The 16,388-nt window shown below is 46.7% G+C and overlaps 1 long non-coding RNA gene across 1 annotated transcript; it reads left to right on the top strand.

The window, feature by feature from the left end:
* The first annotated feature begins 1,405 nt into the window (after window positions 1-1,405).
* LOC140695618 (uncharacterized) lies at window positions 1,406-10,230 on the top strand. The gene is made up of 3 exons (XR_012071307.1): window positions 1,406-1,491; window positions 9,651-9,834; window positions 10,091-10,230. It is a non-coding gene; the product is annotated as an uncharacterized lncRNA (long non-coding RNA).
* The last annotated feature ends 6,158 nt before the right edge of the window (window positions 10,231-16,388 follow it).

The following is a 16,388-nucleotide window of genomic DNA, read 5'->3' as shown; positions in this document are numbered from 1 at the left end:
TCATGGTATCAATCTCTTCTGCAGGAGGAGAGGAGGCAGAAAGAAAAGAAAGTCAAGAAAGGCAAAGCAAACATCCTTGTGCCACAGCTGATGAGAATTTAAAGCAAAGAGGAGAAGGCCTGTCATACGGAAGAGGAGGATGTGTGGTCCAGGCAGAGAAGATGGTTAGAGAGAAGGAAAAATTTGGGGAGGCTGTGAACTAACCAGGGGACCCCCTTCTTACCCCACCTCTGCCTGCCTCAGCAAACGCCTCAACAAATGCCTCTCCAGGACCTTGTCAAAGATTGTAGATCTTGACATCACAGAATTTCTCTTTGCCTCAGTTTCTTCATCTATGAAATGGGCTAAGGCTCGTGCACATCTCATAGGATTCCTGTGAAGATCTAATGAGTTGACATTTGTAACGTGTTTAGAACAGGGCCCGGTGAGCTGTGAGGGCTGTATAAGTGTAAGTATTAGTATGATGAGCAACCTATTGCCTTTAATTTTTTTTTTTTTTTGCTTTTCCTTATAGGTGAGTTATCTGTTTTTAAATTTTCTTTAGAAAATTTTCTTCTCCATTCATGGAGAGAAAAGAACCTGTTGATTTTGTACATTTAAGCAACAAAGTGGTTTTATTTCAGAAACAGTCCCTATCATCCTGTCCTGGCCAAGTTTTTTGGTATTTGCTTTTCAGCTGGGTTCATCTGATAAAAGATTGGCTGGCCTCTGGGTACTTGTTCTTTTTGCTGGCATTTCCTCTTGTTGGAGAATCAGTGGTGGCCCCATGGAACCTGTTGAGAAAACTCTGTAGTGGGGAGGGCAGCGATGCCTTAGGTCCACAATTCCCCACAATGTCCAGCCCCCTGCCTGGGCCCTGGGTGGACCTGGGTAGGTAGGGTGATGAAGAAGTGTAGGCTGCCAGCAGGGTGGGCAGGTTGACAGGCCCCGTGATGGGACCTTTGATGGTTAGCATTGCTGATTGCTAGAGTGTGAAGACCCCCCACTATGGCCGATTTCAGATGGCCAAGTGAGGTCCCTGAACGCAGAGCCGGGAGAGGATGATGCCGGTGGTGTGAAGCGGCTTGCAGGCTGGTGTGAGCCGACTGGGGCCATGACTGCCTGCCCGGGAAGGACATGGATGGAACAGAAGAACCCTTACTCCCATAGCAAAGGGGCTGGGTAGGGCTGGTAAGGTCAGGAATGTTCCTGTGGGGATTTCTTTCCAAGCAGGGAATGTTGAAAGAACCAGAAGAGAATTAACATTTGCTGAGCATCTCCTGAGTACTTTCTGACATGCTTTGAAGACATGATCTCATTTGATCTTTGTGATGACATTGTGAGTCAGCCACCATCAACCCCATTTTCATATGAGGAGACAGAGACCCAGGGCTTTAAGTAACTTGCCCAAGGTGATGCAGTGGCAGAGCAGGATTGAAACAGTGCCGGTGAAAGCATAATGACTCCTGGGATTGAAAGTGGCGGAGAATGATGCTAATGAAGAAATTATAGGTAATTCCCTATGGGTGAATCCATTTTCATTTCACTCCATCACTCTGACATAGAAATCATGGATTTAAGACTTGGGAGGAACCTTGATTTAGCTTAACCCCTCATCAAACAGATAAGGAAATTGAGCTAAAACAGCTAAAATAGGGATAGTAGGAAGATGGTCTGTGCTCTTGGAAGAAAGAGGGAGGAGGTGATTCTACTTTCCTAGATCCTACCCCCCAGGGCAAGAGGCAAGGGCATCAGTGCCCTAATTTGGGAAGAACAGAGTGATTCCCGGAACCTGGATTGTAAATAAGCCCATGGGAGGATGTCTCCTTTCTTCTCCATGGGGCCTTCCCATGGACGCCAGGGACGTGGACCCAAACCCAGAAGAGGGACACTGCTCGAGGATGCTGATGGCTTCACACCTGCAGGCCGCCCTCCAGCCGGGCACGTACCCCACGGTCTCCATCCGAGGAGGGCTGCCTTCGTGAACAGTCCCTGGCATGGTGGCACTTCCCGGTGTGGCTTCACTTCCGTGCAGAGGAGGTGGGGAAAGCTCTGGCCCTCCTCTCACATTTCAGCCTTCGTTTAGTAGGGAGGAGCTGAGGGGGGACATCTCAAACCTGCTGTCCATCCTTCTTTGATTTCCTCTGTGAATGTGATTGCTTGGCACCTGGGTCAGACGGGGCCGTGTTACTAGGGGCAGGTCTCCATGCCTTCAGCCTGCAGGCGTGCTTCCCTGTCCGTCCTGTGTCCAAAGACAGTGGGCTCCCTCTCTCGGCGGCCCACAGAGAAGCTGACCTGGGCGGAGCCGAGCCTACTCCCTCAGCTTCGGGCCACACTGCCTTTCTTCCACTCCAGATGGTTAAGTGGGTGAGATCGTCCTAATGGTGGAGGCATAAAATAGGTGCTTGGTTGAGATGAATAGACTAGTTTTGTCCCTACCATACTGTCTTGTGGAGATGTTGCATATATGCCCATAAATCTGCTGTCGTGCTACACGTGGTTCATTCACACTCATTCCTTTATGCGCCGATCAGCGGGTGTTTACGTGCCAGAATGGCTGAACTCTGAAAGATTTGGTGGCAGGGCTTTTCACGTTTCTCTTGCATCCTCTGCGGGCTGTGACCCACACCTGGTTATGCGGGAGTGCTTGGCAAAGAGTTATGGGGTCCCTTGCAGTTCACCCCAGGGGGTGGCCTCAAAGCCCCAGTTACAGGTTCTGAACCTGAGGTGCCGGGTCATGTGTACTTCGCCCCTCACCCGCTGCAGGCATTAGATTGGACTATGAATCGCTGGGATTTCAGAAGATTCAGGTTTAATGACCCAGCTCTGGCTCATGTCTATAAAAGTCAGGGAACCTTAGCGAAGCCAGTCGGTGCAGCAGGCTGGGAGACCCATGGAGAAATGGGGGCTCAGAACAGCAGTGGGAGGAGGGATGTTGGAGAGGAAAGAAGGACCCAGAGCAGGGCTGCCTCTGCTCCTGGCAGACCCTGAGGTCTGAGCTAATGCAGCAGCAGAGGGGCAGGCGAGCCGGGCTTCAGTGGTGGCGGGCCTCACTGTCTCTGTGGGCAGAGCAGGGAGCTGGGGGCTTTACTGGATGGAGCCGGAAGCCATTTCCCTTTGCAGTGAGAGGGTAACTCGACCAAGTGGAAAGGAGAGGGGAATTATCAGCATGTGAAGTCCTTTGTTTGTTTGTTTCTTTCCTTCATTTGTTTCTTTTCTTTCTTTCTTTCTTTCTTTCTAAAAAAATTTTAAGTGTTTTTTTTTAATTAAAAAAATTTTTTTTCTTAATGGAGTTACTGGAGATTGAACCCAGGACCTTGTGTGTGCTAAGCATGTGCTCTACCACTGAGCTCTACCCTCCCGCACCAAACCCTCAGCTTCTCGATGCAGAATGTCCAGGAAACGGTTGCCTGAGGGCATCCCCGCAGTTCATCCTGATGTGAGGAGGGCCACGGGCTCGGAAGCCCACATTTCTGGGTTCAAGCTCTGGCCTGGCCACTTTGTGGTTTTATGACCTTGGGAAAACACATAATCTCTCTGAACCTCAGTTGCCTTTTCTTAAAAATGCGGGCAAGAACACCCCTGTGGGGTTGTTGTGAGGACTGTATAGTGTGGTACTTTTGAAAGGCCTGGCACAGAGCAGGCACTTGATAAATACTGATCTTCCTCTTCCATTCTTAATTCGCATTTATTTCTGTAACTGGTCCCAAAGATGGCACCGGGTAAGCCAGGCTTCCTGGCAAGCCACGTCTTGCCTCTGGGCTGGCTTGGGACTAGCTCTTGGCCAGCAGAATGCAGTGGAGGTGCTGCTGTGCGATTTCCAAGGCTAGGTTACTAGAAGCTGAAGCTTTGCTGCTTCCCCTGGGTCTCCTAGAAGCCTTGCTTTTGGGGTGTGGCTTCTCAGAACCCAGCTGCCCTCATTCTGTGGAGGGGGTGTGGGTAGGAGCTCGGGTTGACAGCCCCGGCTGCACTCCTAGGTGATGACCCGCATCAATCGCCAGCCATGCGAGCCTGCAGATGGCTCCCACCCTGGTCTCTGCCTGGGGACCCCAAGTGAGAGGCATTTCATCAACTCATCCAGCCAAGAGAATGAATGAATGAATGAATGTGTTTGATTTGGTTTTGTTTTAAGCACTATGTTTTGCACTGGTTTGTTAAGCAGGAATAAATAACGGAAACCATCAAGCTCTAACACTGATCATTGTGTGGAAATTCGATCGTGGCTGATTTGTTTCTCTGGGTTAGATATTAAACTATCTGGAATTCTTTTAGCATGCAAGGTCCATCTTACTCCGAGTTTTACTGGGTTTAGGGTGCAGCATAGCCTGAAGCCTTGGCCATGTGGGGGAGGGAAGGGGTCAGGCGGAGAGGACAGCCCGGGATTCAAGTTGGGGGTCAAGTTTGGGGTTCAGAATGTGGCCCAGGTGGCCTGGTTCAGTTCTCAGGCTCAAGGAGGCAGCACCTTCTGCGTCATGAGTCCCTGTAGTGAGACCAACACTGTCCAGCTGTGGTGTTAGCCCATTTTCCTCATAGCCCTATGAAGCAGATGTGATCTCACCCATTTTCTAGGTGAATAAACAGAGGCTCAGAGATGAGGAGATGTGACTTCACCCAAGTTCACAGAGCCAATGAGAGCGGGATCAGGCTTTGGGTACATTTCTGCCAGAATCCAAAGCCAAGTCTTTTTAAGCTGAGACTTGGAGCATCCTTCTGGGGATAGTTCTTCCCCTATTCCACAAGCTGCCCTTTAACACCAGAGACCTACCATGCACGCCTGGGTGGCGAAGGAGGGGCAGTTTCCCCTGAAGGGCCATAACCAAGGCCTGCTGTCCATCGCCTCAGAGGCCTGTGGTCCCAGAGCCAGGTCAAGGGTCCTCCCTCTGCTAAACTTCCAACCTAGTGCAAACTGTCATTCTCCTCCGAACCCCAAGTTTCCCAGCAAGGCAGACCCAGGTCCACACAGGGGCAGGTGCCCGTGGGGCAGTCGGCTGGGGGCTGGGACTCCTGCCTCACTGTGGAGGTTCCGTCCACCACCTTCACATGCGGCCTGCTGCTGTCACCAGGATCCCGTGCCCATTTTGGGCCACTTCACCGACAAGAGAAATGAACTTGGAGAAGTTTAAAGTGGGAAATGTCTGGACACTTCCTCTTCAAGATAGAGATTTACATTTCCCTGCTAGCGGGCTCTCGGCGTGCCTGCTTTATCTTGAAGAAACTAATAAAATGTGTTTCAGCCCAAACAGTTTTCAGACTAAACCTACTATCAGATGGCCTGCTGATCACTCCTCGTCCACCTGCCCAGCTTTCTGTGGAGACGGCATCTCCCTTAAATTATGGCCCAACCTCCTTCTCTGCAGTCAGACCTATGGGCTGGGTCAGACTCAGGAAAGCTGCGGGTCACTGTGGGCAGAGCGAAGGGCCTGGCTCCCCCAGGGGCAGGGGCGGTGGCTGCCCCGTGCTGTGGGCTGCCATGTGGGGAGGGGAGCTGAGAGTCGCTGTGGAACGACGCCTCGTGGGGAAGGCATGGTCCAGGTGCTGTGAATGTGAACATCGCTTCCTTTAATTCTCATGACAGCTCTGTAAGGTATTATTATCTCTGTTTATGGGGCTGAAAATTGAGGCTCAGAGATGTTAAGTAACTAAGATTCTCTTCATTCATTCATTCAGCAAATCTTTCCCATCTCAGTTGGGGTTCCCTTGAAGCAGAGCCTGATGCAGGGATCTGGGCACATGTGAGGCAGTGACGGGATGCTCTCAGGAGAATCACAGCAGGAAGTGGGGGAAGCAGCACAGTCTGGGGAAAGGGCTGAGCCAGGATGTGCTCTCAGGTGTGGTCTTGCCTTGGCCTGAACCACTGAGGGGACTCTGAAGCATAAAGAGTACTGCAGAGTTGCCCTCCTTGAGAAAAGGGGGCTGAGCTCTTGCATCCTTGTGTCAGCTGGTCACTGCCCCCTGAGGGTGGTAGCACCACCTCCTAGTGTCCCAGGGTGAGGCACTGCTGTCATCCCAAGGCCACTCTCTGGGGATGGTCATGTGTGTAGTAGGCTCTCGATGCCAGCCAGCTCTTGCAGCAGGAGCTGGACACTGGTGTGACTGACACTGGGAGTTGACCTCACTTTGCCCAGGACTGAAGGGTTCCCAGGATGCAGGATTTTCAGGGCTAAAACCTCGGAGGTCCTGGGCAGTCTGGCACTGTGATACACTCTCCCTGGCAGCAGAGGGCTCCCAGTGGGCACCAACCATGCCTTCTGCATTGACTGAGGGTGATGTGTAAAAACTCTTCTTGGTAATGAGGAGGTAGTGGTCAGTGGTGAAAAGACATGGTTCCTGCCCTCAGGAGCCCAGAGCCTGGTTGGGGAGACCACAGAGATGACAGTGGCTGCCTGGAGTGGAAGGAAACATGGAGGGCTCAGGAAAGGAAGGGTGGAGTCCAGGAAGGAGGACAGACTGGGTTTCCCAGAGGAGGTGATACCCGGTAAGAATCTGAAAGCTAAGAGGAACTTAGCTAGGTGAAGAAGCTGGGAGAGCAAAGGAAAGGTTATATTCTACTAATGGAAGTTTCAGGTATAAAGATAGAAGCCCAACTTAACTACAGAAAAAATGTGGGCTATCCAAGGGTGGACCTGGGGATGCTTCAGGTGTTATTTACCTATTGTTGAGAAACAAATTTCCCCAACACTGAGTGACTTGAAACAACAAACATTTATTATCTCACAGTTTGTGATGGTCAGGATTCTGGTAGGGGCTTAGGTGGGTGGTCCTGGCTTCAGGCGTCTCATGCGGTTGCAGAAAAGACATTGGCTGGGGCATCCAGAGTCTTGCCAGGGCTGAAAGTTCCACTTCTGCAGTGGCTCACTTACATGGCTATTGGCAAGGGTTGTCAGTTCCTCTCTGGCTATTGGCAGGAGGCCTTAGTTCCTGACCACATGGGGCTTTCTTTAGGGCTGCTTGAATGTCCTCTGATGTGGCAGCTGGCTTCTACCAAAGCAAATAATCTAAAAGAGAGCAAGACAGAAACCACAGTGCCTTTACGACATACCCTCAAAAATCTCACTCTAATTTCTACCACGTTCTATTTATTAGAAATGACTCACTAAATCCAGCCCACACACAATTCCCCAGTTAGGCTCCCATCCCTGGGAGGACTGTCAAATCATTTGTGCACGTATTTTGTTTTATTATTACTTTTTAATGCTTTCCCTTTTTTTTTAATTGAAGTACCATCAGTTACAATGTGTCAGTTCCTGGTGTACAGCACAATGTCCCAGTCACGCATATACATACACATATTCGTTTTCACATTTTTCATTAAAGGTTATTATAAGATATTGAACATATTTCTCTGTGCTATACAGCAGAAACTTTTTAAAAATCTGTTTTTATATATAGTGGCTAACATTTGTAAATTTCAAACTCCCAAATTTATCCCTTCCCACCCCTTTTCCCCAGTAACCATAAGATTGTTTACTATGTCTGCAAGTCTGTATCTGTTTTGTAGCTGAGTTCATGGTGTCCTTTTTTTTCTTTTTTCTTTAGATTCCACATATGAGTGATATCATATGGTATTTTTATTTCTCTTTCTGGCTTACTTCACTTAAAATGATGATCTCTAGGTCCATCCATTGCTGCAAATGGCATCATTTTATTCTTTTTTATGGCTGAGTAGTATTCCATTGTATAAATATACCACAACTTCTTTATCCAGACATATTTTAAACTCACCACAGTAGGTCCAACTGGATCCAGGGATGAAAATGAGGTTTGCCATTCTTTCCCTTTCCCTTTCCCTTTCCCTCCCTCCTTCCTTCCTTCCTTTCTTCCTTCCTTCTCTCTCTCTCTCTCTCTCTTTTTTCCTTTTCTACTTTAGCTCCGCCAGCTGACAGATCTCTGGAGGCAGGAGGAAAGGATATCTTCTGGCAGCCCCTGGTGAACATTCCTCTAGCTTCCTGGCCAAAGAGATAATAAGACTCACTCCTCTTCCTCTTCACTTAATAAAATCACAAGGGAAGGTTCTGATTTGCCTTATTTGGATAACTTGGCTATACCAGGACCAGTCTTAATTCCAAGGGAAAGCTGTTCTCTGATTGGCTGAGCCTGAGTCACATGCTCATTCTTGTCTGGAAGGACTGAGTCTTGCAACCATTGTTTTCACAAGAATCACATGATAATTCCAAGGGAGGAAAGATCCACCCAGACCATGATTTCCATTAAATCTGATGGAGGCAAAGGGGACAGCTCCTGGAAAGGTGACAGATAAAGAATGTGGTATTTCCTGCCCAGCCAATTTGTGCATGTGAATTAGAATGTTGGTCGGTGACGAGGGCGCTGGAGGTAGAAGTAATAGGTTAAGCTAATGAGCCAAGAGTATGATGAGGGGAGACTTCCCATGCCACACCAAGGAACCAAAATCTACCTTGAAGCAAATGGCATTAAAACTAGTATATGACTTGATCACTTCTATTGTAGATATATTGCCCTGGCTATAATTCAGAGGCTGGATTACAGGAGGCTGATTGGAGACAAGAATACTGGTTCAGAAACCATTTCAGTGACACAGAGGGAAAAATCATTTTAATAAGAATCTTTAATGTCATCACACAAGGTGGAATTTTAGTTACTCTTGTTGGGTAGTCACCCAACAAGTAATTGGGAGATTACTGGACAGGAGACTTTTCCTAGCCCTTTTCACCAAAATATATGTTAGAAATGCTTTGGTTACTCCTGTTAAACCCTTTCCTTCTGTCCCTCATTTAGTCAATCAGTGTTTATAAGGCACTTACACAAGTCAGTGATTAAGCCAAAGGAATGAATTTCTAATGATAAATATCAGGCATCTTGGCAGATTGGTAGGGGAGATATTTTGGGATAAGAAGGATACCTATCTCCTTGTTCCATGAACAAAACTGTTTCGTCCCATAATAATTAAATGTAAGGGATCACTGCTTTTCACATCTCTTCTTCACTGCACCTTCACAGCATTTACTGGCCATGTCCTCCTACAGGACTACAAGGGCCTGGCTATATGAGTGTGACCATCAGTGCAGAGCCTGTGACTTCAACACCAGTCATAGGTTTGCAGAGCTGGGCCAAATGACACCACCAGCAGTAGCCAGAATAGCAGTTTTGAAAGTTCCAGGCACTATTCTAAGTGTTCTATACGTATTATCTTGTTTGTTTCTCACAACAACTCCAAAATGTAAGTACTGTTAACAGTTTTTATTTTGCAGCTGGGAAAACTGAGGCTCAAAGAAGTTGAGTAAATTGTCCACAGTCACATGCTAGAAAGTGGCAGTTTTGAGCCCAGGTATCATGATTCCAACTGCACTGCTCTCTCCACTCTGCTGACTTTGGTTAACACACCACAGTCTGGGTCCACAACATGACCCTCTGGGAGGAGACTCACTAGTGTGGGCTGCATGTAGCATCTCCATGGGTTCTATGGAGCTGACAGATAGATACTATTGTGAACTCCTCCCACCTCCCCCCCACCCCTGGGGAACGTTTTGTTCTCCACGTGTCTCCAGGGAAGGTCAGGATTTCAACCGCTGTCACTCCCCTGGGAAATAACTTGCAAGAAATAGCAAAGAAAAACTTGGCAACAAAAATGCAGCATATTAGAGCAAGAGAATACAGCATAACAGCAGGCGTTTTCTTTCTGCATCTTCCTACAGGTGCTTTGCATTGAGAAGGGGCTCTGAAAGCATCCTTGAGCAGAATCCTGGGAAAATCCAGTCCAAGTTTGGTCATTAGGAATGCAGTTCTCCAATACTGATTTTCCTTCTCCTGGGCATGGCAAGGTCAAAGTTGCACACAGCTGCCCCTTTGAGGTCAGGTGTGGCCATATGATTTGAAATGGTAAGTAGAATGGAGTTGACGTGTCTCAATTTGAGTGGAAGCCGTGCTCCCTCCCTTTGTCGCTGGGCTGGCAAGGCTGCAGGTGGTGCAAGCTCTGTCAGTCTGGGGCTCAGAGCAGCAGAGCCCAGCCCACCTGTGTGCAGGGAGGGAGATTTACACTTTTCTTAAGCCATTGATTTTTGGAGTTGTTGGTTACTAGATCACAACCTGGCATGTCATGACTGATACATCACATCTCTCTGTTCCCTTGCTGAAGGAATTACCCTGGGTCTCTAATTGAACTTGATCTAAGGGACAGATAATGCTTTGGAGACTGCTGTAGCTGGATTTGAGATGGACCCATTGTTGACCTCAAAGTCACGCTAACCAAAGTAGATTAAAAATAAAATATTGAAATGAGGATCATAATGGCCCTTGATAAATGTGTGGAAATTGAATTTTTCTAAGACCTTCTACATCTATCATAATTTTTGCCCAGGATAACAGCAAAAGCAATATGTGACAGATTCTATTTTTCAATATCTACCATCCCATTTGCTCTTCTGCAATGTGACCTTGGCTACTTTGACCAATAGAATAAATTCAGTGGAAGTTATGCTGTGCCAGTTCTGGGAGTAGCTCTTAATTAACTGCCTCTTGCCTGCTGTGTTTAGGCTCTGAGATGAGTTACCATGTGGGGAAGGATGGGAGGGGAGGAGGGAGGGAGAGAGAGAGAGAGAGATTGGGAGAGAGATTAAGAAGTATTATTGTGCCAGATATGTGAGAAGCATTGTAAAACTGGGTTCTCCAGCCCCAGAGACCCCAGCTGATGCCAGGTAGGGTTAAGATGAAACACTCAGCTGGATCCTTCCCCAGATCCTTAACCCACATAATCATGAGCAAGATGGATGGTTGTTTTAGCCACTACATTTTGCAGTGATGGTATACAGCACTAGGTAACCAAAACATAAAAGCAACAGTAAAACCTGGAGGTGGGTAAGGCGTGGCTTACTTCCTTATTTTAAAGATAAGGGAACTGATGCTCGGTAACAGCCACTCCTTTCCTTGGGAGCACAGTGCTGCTTGGTGGAAGAGGACGGATTAGAACACACACGTTCTGATGATCAACGGAGCTCAGGGTTTTCCCGCAACAAGAGACATCCTGGCCCACAGGGTACTTGGGGTGTATCTTTCAAAGGATCGACGTGAGAGGGAAATGAAGCCCAGAGACACTGTGGGCCTTGCTCAAGGTCACATGGGGAGCCTGGGCCACTGACCAGACAAGAACCCCCCATCTTCTAACTCTAGGGTCCAGTTCTCTGCCCTACAGGGTTCTGGTTTCTCTATTATCTGAAAGAAGAGCCAAATTGCTGGAACAATTAAAATGTGTCTTGTTGCCTTTGTTTCTTGGTAATATTCTGTAAAAGCAAATGATAATTCTCAGGGGAATGTTAAATAAAAAGCTATGAAAGTATCTCATTGCCACAGGCTGAACATTTGAAGGGAAATTTGCTGAGCGTGAGCCGTATCGTTAGAGCCAAGGGAACTGAGGAGAGGAGGGAGTGGTTCCCACTGCAGGGACTCCCGCCCGACAGACAGCCTCGCTCAGACCCACCCCTGGCCGCTTGTCTTCTCGAAATAGAAAGAAAAAGATAAATATCTCAGTGACATGCTTAATATAGAATATTTAATAATTATATATATCATAATTTATATATTACAGTTTCTAGAAAGGTGTAACCATTTTACTGAATGGTTTAAAGCCCCACTATTGTCTTCAGTATATTCTGTCAAATCTCTTTCTGTCTCTGTAATGTTACCTCTAGAAGATAGTAACTTTAGGTGTTAAAAGGCCTGGTCAATTCTGAATGCAAACTCATCTCACATCTCCCTGCTCTCTTCCTTTCAGGTTAGAATGAGCCCAGCTTCGGGCTCTCCTGTGGGAAAGGGGGGTATGATGACCTTTTCTCTCTTCCTCTCTGTCCTTCCGCATCCCTGCTGCTGGCCCTGGCTCCCTCGACTTCTGCCCCCAAAGCTATACACCCACAGCCTCGTCCTGGTGGATTTCCCCACCTGGCAGACACTACTTTTGAATACGATTCCATTAGATTGCCTCAGCCCACTAAGCAGATTTGTTTTTGGGCTCAGATTTGTTTCATGTGCATTCCTTAAGGGACATACCGGGAGGCAGCTTCCCTGAGGAATTACAGACGTACAAGAGAACAAACCAAACCATGCATGCACACTTCAAACCTCTGCTTATACCATGTTGACTAGTATCTCATCGACCAGAGTAAGTCCCACGACTGAGTTCAAATCCAGAGGTAGGGAGGTGGGTAGACTATGCTCACCATGGGGTCAAAACAAGTCACATGACCAAGCCCCAAATCAACGGGATGGGAAAGAACACTTCCATGGAGATGACTGATTGGAGGGAATATTCATTCGCTCAATAGAAATATAGTTCACCACGGTCATTAAGATGGGATTCAGTTTCTGCAACTCAGCTTCTAGCTGGAGAGCAAACTGCCAGACCTCCTTCTTGCAAGCATCCTCGATCTCTCTGAGGAATTCTCTTCTTCCTGCCTTGAGCAGGTCACACCTCCCCCTCCACGGCAGAGAAGGGAGGAGACCAGTTCTCTAATCCTACTTAATGTTCAATGAACTCTCTTTGAATGACTCATCTCCATTATATTCAGGATGGAGTAGTGAATACTGGACTGGTTCTGCTGTCTTTCAGCAAGTCTTGCATGGCTGTGTCTAGGATTTCTCTTTCGAATTGTTATATATGTGTCTCCTTTTGTTCTCAGCTTTGGAGCTTCAGCCAACCAAAGGAAAAGTCCAATTAACTAGTCTCTTTCCACAGAATTATGCTATACTTCCTCTCAGATGATCTGTTTCTTTTTTCCCCCTTAACACCAGTCAGCGGACACCTTTCCATGCCAGCACATAAACACTTCTCTCATTCCTTTTAATGACCTTAGAGTATTTTAAATCATGGAGCTATCATTATTTAAATACTCAAGCTCTTAAATGTAGCCATTTAGTTTGTTTTTATTGTTTGGTTATTTTGAACAGCTTTGCAATAAGTATCCCTGACATGCATCTTTATACACTTGTTTATTTCCACAAAATATATTTCTAATAGTGGGATTGCTGAATTAGCAATAAACTCCAAAAAATGATTTTTATTTTTTCATGGAGAAATTAAAATGTAGCACAACATTTCCATACAACATTTCTTTACAACCCCTGTTGCAGAAGGCATTACTCTTTTCAGTTTTTGTAGACTGGCAATTCTGATGTGAAAGCGGAAAGTCCTGATGGTAAATCTGATTTAGAGTTGGGAAGATAAAGGCAAGAAAAACACTTCATTTGCCACCTTTCCTTCCTCTAAATTTTGTTGTACACACACTGACCAACAGTGCCAGACTGAAGGAGTGTCTTAAGGTCAAAGAAGAGACCAGTCTTGGGGGTTTCTAGTTCTTAGCAGGGAGTCCAGAATCTTTGTAGCAGCAGCGTTTGGTGTTTTCTGAGCCAAAATAACCTGCCAAATGCAAGACTGACAAGGACGACGTTCAAATAAACAGCCACTTAATGGGATGGGCAAGCTATAGATCATGACTGACCCAGACTCCCTGATTTCATCACATACATCACGGAACATAAACTCTTTTACTGAATGGTAATAAAAGGTAATATCTCAGCTTCTGTTTTTCTTTGTTATTTGAGTAATACCATTAATATTGTAATAACTTTAAAATACTTTCAACTTATTTCTTTTCCGATTATCAAAGAAATATATTCTCTTTTGAAAGTAGAATAAAAGTGTAAAGATGCAGGAAAAGATTTACCCCATAATCCCACCACCTGGATGTTTATAGAATAAACGCTGGTGTTTGGGCTCTGACTTAAGTATTATTGCCTTGTCTGCTGAAATGGAGTATCACCCCCTGGTGGAAGTTTTGTGAATTGCGGGTCATGCAGGTGATCAATCATTTACTAAGAAAGAAATGGAGAAAAGAAAGTGATAGATTTGTTCACCTTTATTTCAAGACAAACGCCCTTGGAAGATTCAGTAAGAGGTGGGGAGACAGAATGGAAGAAGCACAGGCTTGGAATCAGAGGAGAAACACAAATGTGATGGAGGAAGCTTCAAAAAAAGTTCGTTCATTTATTCAACTCTCTTGCCATGAATCATCTCTTCTTGTTACTATTAAGTTTCTTCATATTTTCATTGGCTGAAGTATATAGTAAGTTGAAGAAAATGTAAACCCACTGTTTTGATTGAGTAGCTGTTTGGGAGTGAATTGAAAAGTTGGCTCCCCCATTTGAAAATTTGAAAAACAGGCGAAGCTATTTAATTTTTCTAACTTTGGTTTCTATGACTTTAAGAGAGCAAGATGAAAGAAAAAGAAACAAAAACAAATAAACAAACCCAACCTAAACCTTTCTCTCTTTGTATGAGAGTCTAGGTACGGAGAACTGGCAAAGTGGCTGTGAGGAGAGTTTGTGACCTGAGGCCCCGAGAAATGGGATTTATTTGCAGGAGCTAAAAAAGAGGCCCTTGGATGTGGCGTGATCCTCTTCTGTTTAAACGGTGCTCTAAAAGGTTTCCGCTTTAATTGTATTGGTCGCCACAGGAGGCCAAATGCTCAGGCATTGCCTTGGCAACCCTCTGTCACAGATGGGGGCCAGGGAAGGGCAGCTGGACCGCAGCAGGAATTTCTGACCTTGTCAAGTTTGAGGGTCTTCCTAAATGTCAAGCTATTTCTGGCGCCTCCACAGGTTGGTGATTGTGCTTTCTGAAGCCCTTTGTGTATTGCATTTATTCCTTGCCACAGCAGCATCAAGTCCGAAAAGTGCAAGCTCGCGCGTGGGGCGGGTGCTGCTGTTTCCTCAGGCTGTGCTCACTGCTTGGGGAGCACGCAAATTCCCTGGGGTCTTTGGTTGCTCTGTAGCCCAACCCTGGGCCTTGCTAGGCCAGGAGATCTCTGTCAGCTGTTCACGGTGGCGATGGTGGCAGGCTCCCCAAGACTGTCCTGGGAAAAAGTGCAAAGAAGCCATTTCACCCTCATCTCAGTGCAAAATTAAAAGGCTCAGAGATTGGCAAATTCCCCTGAATGCAGGGCCTTTGAACCTGGAGCCCCCGGACTCCTGCAGGCCAGGGCATGGAGGTGGGATTAGGGGCTGCCGAGCTGCATTGAAATCCTGTGCGAAATCTTGTGTGTATGTGCTTTTTGCCAAGGTCTGTCGTCCTCTAGATTCTCAAAGACAGTCTAATAATTTGGAAAGACTTCAGAACTGCTCTGCCTTACAAGAGACAGGTCACGTTAAGACAGCTGAATAAAATGATGACCGTTGTGTGGATTTTCATTGCAATTGTAGGAATACATCCCAATTCCTGGGCATCTGCCATGGGCTAGTGCTGTTCTTGAGACTATGGGGACGTATTCTCACTCTTTCCCCCTTGGTCATGACCATCCTTCCCAGTGGGTGGTAAACAGCCTTCTTTCCCTGAGTGAAGCCCTGAGGCTCAGAAAGTGTCAACATCCTCAACAGGGTCCTGCAGAGATAGAGTGGCAGAGACGGGACAGGGACCCAGGTCTGGTACCTCGATGATGGTGCCTCTCTGGGGAGTCACCCTGGGAAGGTGACATTGCTCAGATGCGGGTTTTTTTTTTTTTTAAATAAGAATACAGGAGAACAAATCCACATTTTTATTTATTTGCTCTTCAATAAATTTAAATCCTTGAGGTGTAACCGCATCACACGGATTCCGGGTCCAATGGCCTTGGCAGGAAGGTTGATGAAGAGATACAAAAGGAGAGGTCAGGGAAGGTCCTGAGTTCAGGAGCTTCTGTCCCTGTGGAATTGGGGTGCAGCTCCTCCCAGTACATGGATGTGTTCACGAGCCCAGAAGCTCCTAGAACCTGGGATTTACAGGGTTTCATCACGGAGGCATGATTGATTGTTAACTCCATGTCCAGACCCTCTCCCCTCTCTGAAGGGTGGGGGCTGGGCATGAAAATTCCAAGTTTCCAATCATGACTTAAGTTTCTGGTGACCAACCGCCACTGAGGAGCCACTTAGGAGCCCACCTAGAATCATCTCATTAGAACAAAAGATGTGCCTAATGCTCTTGTCACTTAGGAGATGACAAGGGCTTTGGGAGTGCTGCCTCGGGAACCAGGGCCAGAGGCTCCATGTTAGAACGAAGGATCCTCCTAGCACTCCTATTTACAAGGGTTTTATTTATTTTTTATTTGTGTGTGTGTTTTGTGTGTGTGTGTGTGGAGTAAGGTAATTAGGTTTATTTATTTATTTTTAATAGAGGAACTGGGGATTGAACCCAGGACCTTCTGCGTGCTGTACCCTCCCCCTCCTACAAGGGTTCTGGAAGCTCTGTGTCAGAAACCAAGGGCAGAGACCAATACATACACTTTGTTTCATTTCACACTTGTCCAGCTTCTGCACCTTCGTTTGTGCTGTTCTCCTGCCTACAATGCCCACTCCTCACTTCTCTGCTCCTTTAATTCCCTTCAATTTTCATGACCCCAGGGATGGTCCACTCC

This window comes from Vicugna pacos, chromosome 1 (genome assembly GCF_048564905.1).
Source record: "Vicugna pacos chromosome 1, VicPac4, whole genome shotgun sequence".
Taxonomy (NCBI): domain Eukaryota; kingdom Metazoa; phylum Chordata; class Mammalia; order Artiodactyla; family Camelidae; genus Vicugna; species Vicugna pacos.
This window is presented reverse-complemented; position numbering and strand designations above follow the sequence as displayed.